An 8,407-nucleotide genomic window follows, 5' to 3' on the forward strand; every position below is an offset into this window, starting at 1 on the left:
CCGTATATATATTGCAAATATTTTCTCCCTGTCTGTGGTTTTGCCTTTTCTTTAGCGGGGACTTTTGCAGGACAGCTGTCTTTAATTTTGATGAAGTTCAATGTGTCTTTTGATAGCCTTTTACGGTTTTGGTTTTTGTGGCCTAGGAAATTATTCACCTAATTCAAAGTCACAAAAAAATCTCTCCTATGTTTTCTTATGGGGTTTTTATAGTCTTAGCTCCTACATTTAGGTCATGATATAGTTCGTGTTAATTTTTTTTTAAAGATTTTATTTATTTATTCGAGAGCAAGAGAATGAGAGATAGAGAGCACTAGAGGGAAGAGGGTCAGAGGGAGAAGCAGACTCCCCACCGAGCAGGGAGCCCGATGTGGGACTCGATGCCGGGACTCCAGGATCATGACCTGAGCTGAAGGCAGTCGCTTAACCAACTGAGTCACCCAGGCGCCCTAGTTCGTGTTAATTTTTATACAGGGCGTGAAATAAGGTTTGAGGCTCGCTCTCTCTCCTTTTGGCATCTGGATGACCAATTGTTTCAGCCCCAATGGCTGAAAAGATGATCTTGTCCCCACTGAATCACATTGGTACTTTTGTGAAAAATCAATTGATCGTGTAAGTCTGAGCCTTTTCTGGACTCCCTATTCCATCCCAGTGATCTGAATGTCTGCTCTCTTATTTACTTATTTCCTGTAAGTCTTGAAATCAGGGAGTGTGAAGCTTCACATTTTGTTCTTCTTTATTGAAATTGTTTTGGCTATTCTAGATCCTTTGATTACTATAAAAATTTTAGTTATCAGTTTGTAAATTTGTACCAAAAAAAAAAAAAAAACCTTCTAGGACTTTTTGGGATTGTCTGAAATCTAGAGATAAATCTGGGGAGAACTGACTTCTTGAAACTAGTGAGTCTTCCCATCTGTCCATTTATTTTGATCTTTTTAAATTTCTCTCAGCAATGTTTTACTGTTTTCAGCACACAGTCCTGCACTTATTTTGTTAAATTTATTCCTAATTATGCCACTGTTGAAGGTAAGACCAATGGCACTTTAAATTTTATTTTATTTATTTATTTCCAGTGCTTCATTGCCAGTATACAGAACTACAATTGATTTTTGTATACTGACCTTGTATGGAGACTTTGCTAACTCACTATTGCTCTTATAATTTTTTCTGTAGGTTAGTTGGGATTTTTATGCAAATGATTATGTTCTGTATGAATAAAGATGGTTTAATTTATTATCAGTTGGGATCCTTTTTTTTTAAAGATTCATTTATTTATTTGAGGGAGAGATAGCGCACGCGGGGGCGGGGGGGCAGAGGGAGAGAGAACCCTCAAGCAAACTCCCTGCTGAGTGTGGAGCCTGACGCAGGGCTCAGTCCCCAGGCCCAGAGATCATGACCTGAGCCTAAATCAAGAGTTGGCCCCTCGACTGACTGAGCCACCCAGGGGTCCCAGTTGAGATGCTTTTTCATTTTTTTCTTGCTTTGTTATACTTGCTAGAACTTCAAGTACAATGTTGAACAGAGGTGTTGAGAGTGGACATCCTTGCCTGGCTCCTAATCTTAGGAGGAAGCATTTAGTCTTTTACTACTGAGTAGGATGTTAGCTGAGGTCTTGCATAAATCTCCCACAAGTTCCAGAAGTTCCCTTCTATTCCCAGTTTTCAGAGTTGTGTTTTTTTTTTTAACTCATGAATGGGTTTGAATTTTGTTAAGTAATGTTGCTGCATCTATTAGGTTTGTACAAATGTCTCCTTAACTCTATTAAGATGGTGAATTATAATGATTGGTTTTTAAGCGATAAACTAACCTTATATTCCCCTTATATTCCCAAGGTAAATCTCTGTATTTTCTGTGCTTTGGAAGAACATTAATGTCATGATTTTAACCTGGATCGGAAATCCCCCTTTTAAACATTATGAGATGGGGTCATACAAAATGTTAATAATGGAACATAGGTTGAAATAGAATCAAACCCATGGAAGAACTAAGAGAGGGTTTTTAAAAAATAAAATAGTAAAAGTCACATATGTTTTTATTCTTATATAATTCTTCTCTATACTGTATGTTTCAGGATTGCATGAATGATAGTAGGATTATCTATGCTTTGTATTTACTTATTTTCCACTGGAGTGGAGGGCATTAGAATCTCTTTTTTCAGAGACTTGGCGCTGTGCTTACATCTTACTGATTGGGGAGATTCTCTGAACCTGGGCAGAGTAGAGCTAAATGCCAGAAAAGAGGCACACAATTATGTGGTGCATTTGATAACATGTGTGTGTGTCTGGTTGTGGTTCCGAGATGCAAATGCATTTGGGGTCCTGTTCTCTATTATTAGTAGGTAAAGTCAAATCTATTTTAAAAATGTTTTCAGCAGATTTGTTTGGAAATGAACAATTGGAATAATGTTAAATGCCCCAAATAAAGGCTGAATCAAAGATGCATGGTGAGACAGTGACATGGAATATACACTGCAGCTATTGCCAATAATGGCATAAATGTGTATTCACTGATATGCAGATATACTAATGGATCTTTGTTAAGTAATGGACCAGGTTATACAGACAGCATTTAGAAGTGACTCCAGTTCTTAAAATGGAACATATGCCTAGTGGTGTAAATGCATAGAAAATATTTTGGACCCATACCTATCCCAAAAGATTAACAGCGGCTTTCTATATGTCATGGCACCAGAGGACATTTTGGTTTTGCATTCATGTATCTACATTTTCTTACATGCAATTATACAGTGCATTTTGTAGTAGCGAGCTAAAATTTTAAAGCATTTCCCCACAGAAAATACTCTTTGGAAATGCTTAATCTCTTTAAAAATGTAAATCAACAGACAGAAAGACATCTGTGCTCGTGGACTGTAAGACTTCGTATTTTTAAGGTGGCGGTACTACCCAAAGCCATCTACAGATTCAATCTCATTGATGAAAATAAACACGCTACAGGTCAGAATGTATGGGATGCCACTAAAGAAGGATTTCAGGAGAAAATTCTTGCACAAAATGCCTACATTGGAAAAGAAAGCAGACTTCAAATCAATGACCTCCGGTTCTAAGAGAGTAGGAAAAAACAAAGCAAATGAAAGCAAAGTTAAGGGACTAAAGAGAGTAATAAGGATCAGGGCATCAATCAATTAAAACAGAAAACAGAAAAACAATAGAGAAGATAATGAATGCAACCAAAAGCTGGTTCTTTGAGAAAAGAAACAAAATAGGTAAATCTCTAGCCAGACCGATCAGGCAAAAAAGAAAAGACATAAATGATTAATATCGAAAGTGAGAGAGATGACATCACTCTAGATTCTACAGATATTAAAGAGATAACAAGGACATGCCATGAAGAGCTTTATGTCAATACATTTGACAGGTGAGATGAAATAAACAAATCCCTTGAAAGACACCAACTACCAAAGCTCCTTCAAGTCTACACAGATTACTGCAATAGCCCTGTATCTATAAAAGGTATGGAACTTGTAGTTAAAAACCTTCCCATGAAGAAAACTCCAGGCCCAGATGGCTTCACTACTGAATTTTACCAAACATTTAAGGACGAAATAATAGCAATGATACCCAGCCTCCTCCAGGGAATGGAAGAGAGAAAATCCTTCTCAACTGATTCTACACGAGCAGCATTACCCTGATATTGAAAGACAAAGGCATTATAAGAGAAGAACAGTAAAGACGGATGTCTCTCATAAGCATAAATAGAAACATCATTTCCAAATCTTCAGCTGGTTGAATCCAATGATATATAAAAAGGATAGCATATCATGACCAAGTGGGATTTGTCTCAGAAAAGCAAGCTTGGTTTTATCTTTGAAAGACGATCAATGTAATTCACCCTCTTAAACCAAAAATGAGTACCACGTGCTCCTTTTAACATATGCAGTAAAACAATTTGCCAAAAGCCAACATCCATTCTTGATAGAAATATTGAACAAACTGAGGAATACAAGGGAAATTCCTCAACTTGATAAAGAGCATATACCATTTCCCACTGAATATACCTTATTCTGAAGTTTTCTATATTTAATTCACATCTGAAACATATTTCATATATTTTACTTCTTTGATAATTCATAGAATTTTAGAGCTAGAAAGAATTATCAACATTTTCAGAAATATGGGTTTATCTGCCAGTAAATTACCTGTTTTACTTCCATAAATTTGTTTGTTGGGCAAGATAATCATGCAATTCTGTTTTGCTATAAACAGAAAATCAAAAAGACCAAAATAAAACTATTATTGTAAGCTGGAAAAAAAAAAAGAGCATATCCCAAAAACCTATAGCTAACATTATAACTGATGGTAACAGACTACTTCAAAGGCAGGATGTATACCCTCATGTTTCTATTCAATTTGTACTAGAAGTTCTGTTCAGTACACTAAGCAAGAAAAACACAAAATGTACACAGATTAGAAAAGGAGAAAGCAAAACGGTCTTCACTTGCAGATGGCATAATCATTTATGTGGCGTCCACACAAGCTATTGGAACTGTAAGTGAGGTTAGTAAGACTGCAAAGTATAAAATCAATATACAAAACAATTATCTTTCTATAAATTAGCAACAGATAATATGAAATCAAAAATTTCAAATATCACAACAGCATCAAAAATATGAAATACTTGGGAATAAATCTAACGCTGAAACTATAAAACATTTAGAACACCTAGATACATGGTGAGATATGTTCATGAGTTAGAAGATTTGAGTTTATTAAGATGTCAAATTTCTTAAAACCAATGTATGGATTTCAGGTGATCCCACTCAAACTCCCAGCAGGCTTTTTGCAGAGTGTGAGAAGCTGCTTTACAATTCACATGACCTAGAATAGCCAAAATGACTTTGAAAAAGAAGTTGGAGAGCTAACACTACCTGTTTTTAAAGTCTTAATATAAAGCTATAGCAATGAAAACAGTGTGGTATTGGCATAAAGACAGACAAATAGACTGAGAAAACAGAGTAGGGAATCTAGAGATAAACCTACCCGCATAGACTGGACTGATTTTGACACAGGTGCAAAGGCAGTTCAGTGGAGAAAAGATAGACTATTCAACAAATAGTTCTGGAAAAATTAGATAGCCACACGCAAAAAAAAAAAAAAAAAATCAACTTTTGTCCATTCCTTGTGCCATACATAAAAATTAACTCAAAATTATTAGCAAGAATGTGAAATGTAAAACTATAAGAACTTCTAATAGGAAATATAGGAGAAAACCAGTGGGATCTTGGTGAGGCAAAGAGCTCTGGATATGACACCAAAAAGCACAAGCCATAAAATAACAAAGGGATAAATCTCGCTTCATCAAAATTTAAAACTTCTGTTCCTTGAAAGAAAAATGTTAAGAAAATGAAAATACAAAAATGGGAGAACATGATATTTTTAAATCAAGTATTTGCCAAGGAACTTATATCCAGTATATGTATCTCTAGATACCTATATCTATCTAAATACCTATTTACAGATCTAGATATCTATCTAACTATCTATCTAACTATGGATAGATATGGAGGGAGGGAGAGAGGGAGAGACAGAGAGAGAGAGAATTCTCAAACCCCACCAAAAGAAAAAACAACCGAATTAGAAGATAGGCAAAGAAGATACACGAATGGCAAATAAGCCATGAAATCATGTTCAACATTGTTACCCACGAGGAAAATGCAAATGAAGCTCTGTCATGACAATGAGAGAAAACTTGAAGGGAAAAGAAGAAGCTGGGAGGAGAAAAGGAGACAGTGAGGCAAAGGTCAAGAAAGGAGTGAGAGGAGAAGGGGGGAGCACATAGGCAATGGCAGCAGGACAATAGAAAGCCCGATCAGCACAGGGTCAGGTGGGGTCCCAGCAACACATCAGGGAGCACAAACACGCTCTAATGTTTTCCTTCTGAAGAGTGAGAGTTGAGCGGGCTCCTGTGCTCCCGTTCCTGTGTTCCCGTGTCCCCCAGCTGGGACTGCACTGAGGGCCAATGGGCCAAAATGGGTTTTGAGCTTCTCAATGACTGGGACCTTCAGTCAGCGGCCTCTGGGGTATGGTATCAATCAATCTGTGTTGAGCAGTCATTTGCACTGGTTATTTTGTAAGAGAAAATCAATTTGGATATAGACAAGGTATCAAATGCCTTCATTCGATTAGACAAAGAGCTAGATAAGCCCCCTGCTTGAACTGACCACTGAGAATGGCATCCTAGATGCGTGTAACTCTAGCTTATTACACCTTTTTTTTTCTCCTTTCCTCTTAAAGGCATAGGATACAATATCCTTTCAAGAAAGACACTCCCTAAGGGGGAGACAAGGGAGCGAAAGTCTCTCATGAGGCCCAAGTTAGGAGTAGAAAATACCTCTCCTTGCATTTGTTTTGGTACAATTACTGATTGTTGAATTTAGGATGGATCTTCAGAGGGGTCTTCCTCTCCAGCCTGCCCCCAGTAGGGCAAATGGCCGACAAAAATCTTTCACTGATGGTCAACAAATTATCACCATGTACTTGTGTTGACTCTGAGGTCTGCAGTGACTGGTTTCTTTTAGCTGTTTTCTTTGGGAGCCTACATCGTAGCAAAGAAATACTTTTTTATTTTATTTTATTCTAATTTTATTATGTTATGTTAGTCACCATACAGTACATCATTAGTTTTTGATGTAGTGCTCCATGATTCATTGTTTGTGTATAACACCCAGTGTTCCAGGCAGTACATGCCCTCCTTAATACCCATCACTGGGCTAACCCATCCCCCCACCCCCCTCCCCTCTAGAACCCTCAGTTTGTTTCTCAGAGTCCATCGTCTCTCACGGTTCATCCCTCCCTCCAATTCCCCCCGCCCCTCACTTTTCCCTTCCTTCTCCTAATGTCCTCCACGCTATTCCTTACGTTCCACAAATAAGTGAAAAATTGTGGTAATTGTCTTTCTCTGCTTGACTTATTTCACGTAGCATTATCCCCTCCAGACCCATCCATGTCAATCCAAATGGTGGGTATTCATCCTTTCTGATGCCGAGTAATAGTCCATTGGATATATGGATCACATCTTTTTTTTAATATTTTATTTATTTATTTGACAGAGAGAGACATAGTGAGAGCAGGAACACAAGCAGAGGGAGTGGGAGAGGGAGAAGCAGGCTTCCCGCCAAGCAGGGAGCCCGATGCGGGGCTCGATCCCAGGACCCTGGGACCATGACCTGAGCTGAAGGCAGACACTTAACAACTGAGCCACCCAAGTGCCCCTGGACCACATCTTCTTTATCCATTCATCTGTTGAAGGGCATCTCTGCTCTTTCCACAGTTCGGCTATTGCAGACATTGCTGCTATGAACACTGGGGTGCATATGGCCCTTCTTTTCACTACATCTGTGTCTTTGGGGTCAATACCCAGTAGTGCAATTGCTGGGTCATAGGGTAGCTCTATTTTTAACTTTTTGAGGCACCTCCACACTGTTTTCCAAAGTGGCTGTACCACAGACAAGCAACTCACCACAGGAACAAAAGATTCAACCCACATAGCATGCATCTTATGCTTACAGACACCATTTAAATAGGGAAACAGCCATATCTTGCGTGTTGGAGAGCACATGGGACTGTCAAATTGGCAGCCCAGAGTTGGGCTAGCTCTTGGCACGTGGACCTACCTAAGGTCCAGTTTGGATGAAAGAGTTGCTCCAGCATCCCGCTGCTTTCCCTATAACACCTTCCCAGGTTCTCGTAAGAGAGATAGCTGCTCTCCCACTGACCTGGCCTCGGCGTGATCCTGGGGGTGGGCCCTGGCCTGCCCCACTCTCTCTGCCCCCCTCTCCCCTTCCCATCCATGTCACTTCAGCACCGCTCTGGGAAACTTTTAAATTATCAGCCTGACCTCTGCTCCTTGCCCTGAAAAATTCACTCAAAAGCTCCCCAGAGAACTCTCCACAGTCAACTGCACCACCAGCCTCCCTCATGGTGGCCTCTGCTCTGATCTCAGGGGCTGACGGGGTGAGGCGTGGGAGTGTGGGAGTCCAGCACATGTGTGTTCTCCCACTCGGACTGCCGGCAGAACCCTCCCAGGATGGCCCCTGTCGAGCCAGGCTCTGACTGCCAGTGGCAAGTCTCCGGAGGAGGACACCTTGCTGTTTGCTTACCAGGGAGCTTCTACCTACGCTACTTGCATGAAGAATGTACACCTTCAATATATACCAGTCTTATTTGTCAATTATAACTAAATAAAGTGAGGGGGAAACAAAAAGAAATTTAAAAAGGAAAGCAGGACTTTATACTATTGAACCTCAGAATGTTAGGATGGTAAATTTTACAGTATGTGGATTCTACCACAATAAAACATTTTTAAAAAAAGAAGAATGTAAGAATGTAGCTTTAAGAAGAACGAAAAGCCGTCTGACTGCTTCTTAGCCCAGGTCATTATACAAGAGGCG

Source organism: Zalophus californianus, chromosome X (assembly GCF_009762305.2).
Source record: "Zalophus californianus isolate mZalCal1 chromosome X, mZalCal1.pri.v2, whole genome shotgun sequence".
Lineage (NCBI taxonomy): Eukaryota > Metazoa > Chordata > Mammalia > Carnivora > Otariidae > Zalophus > Zalophus californianus.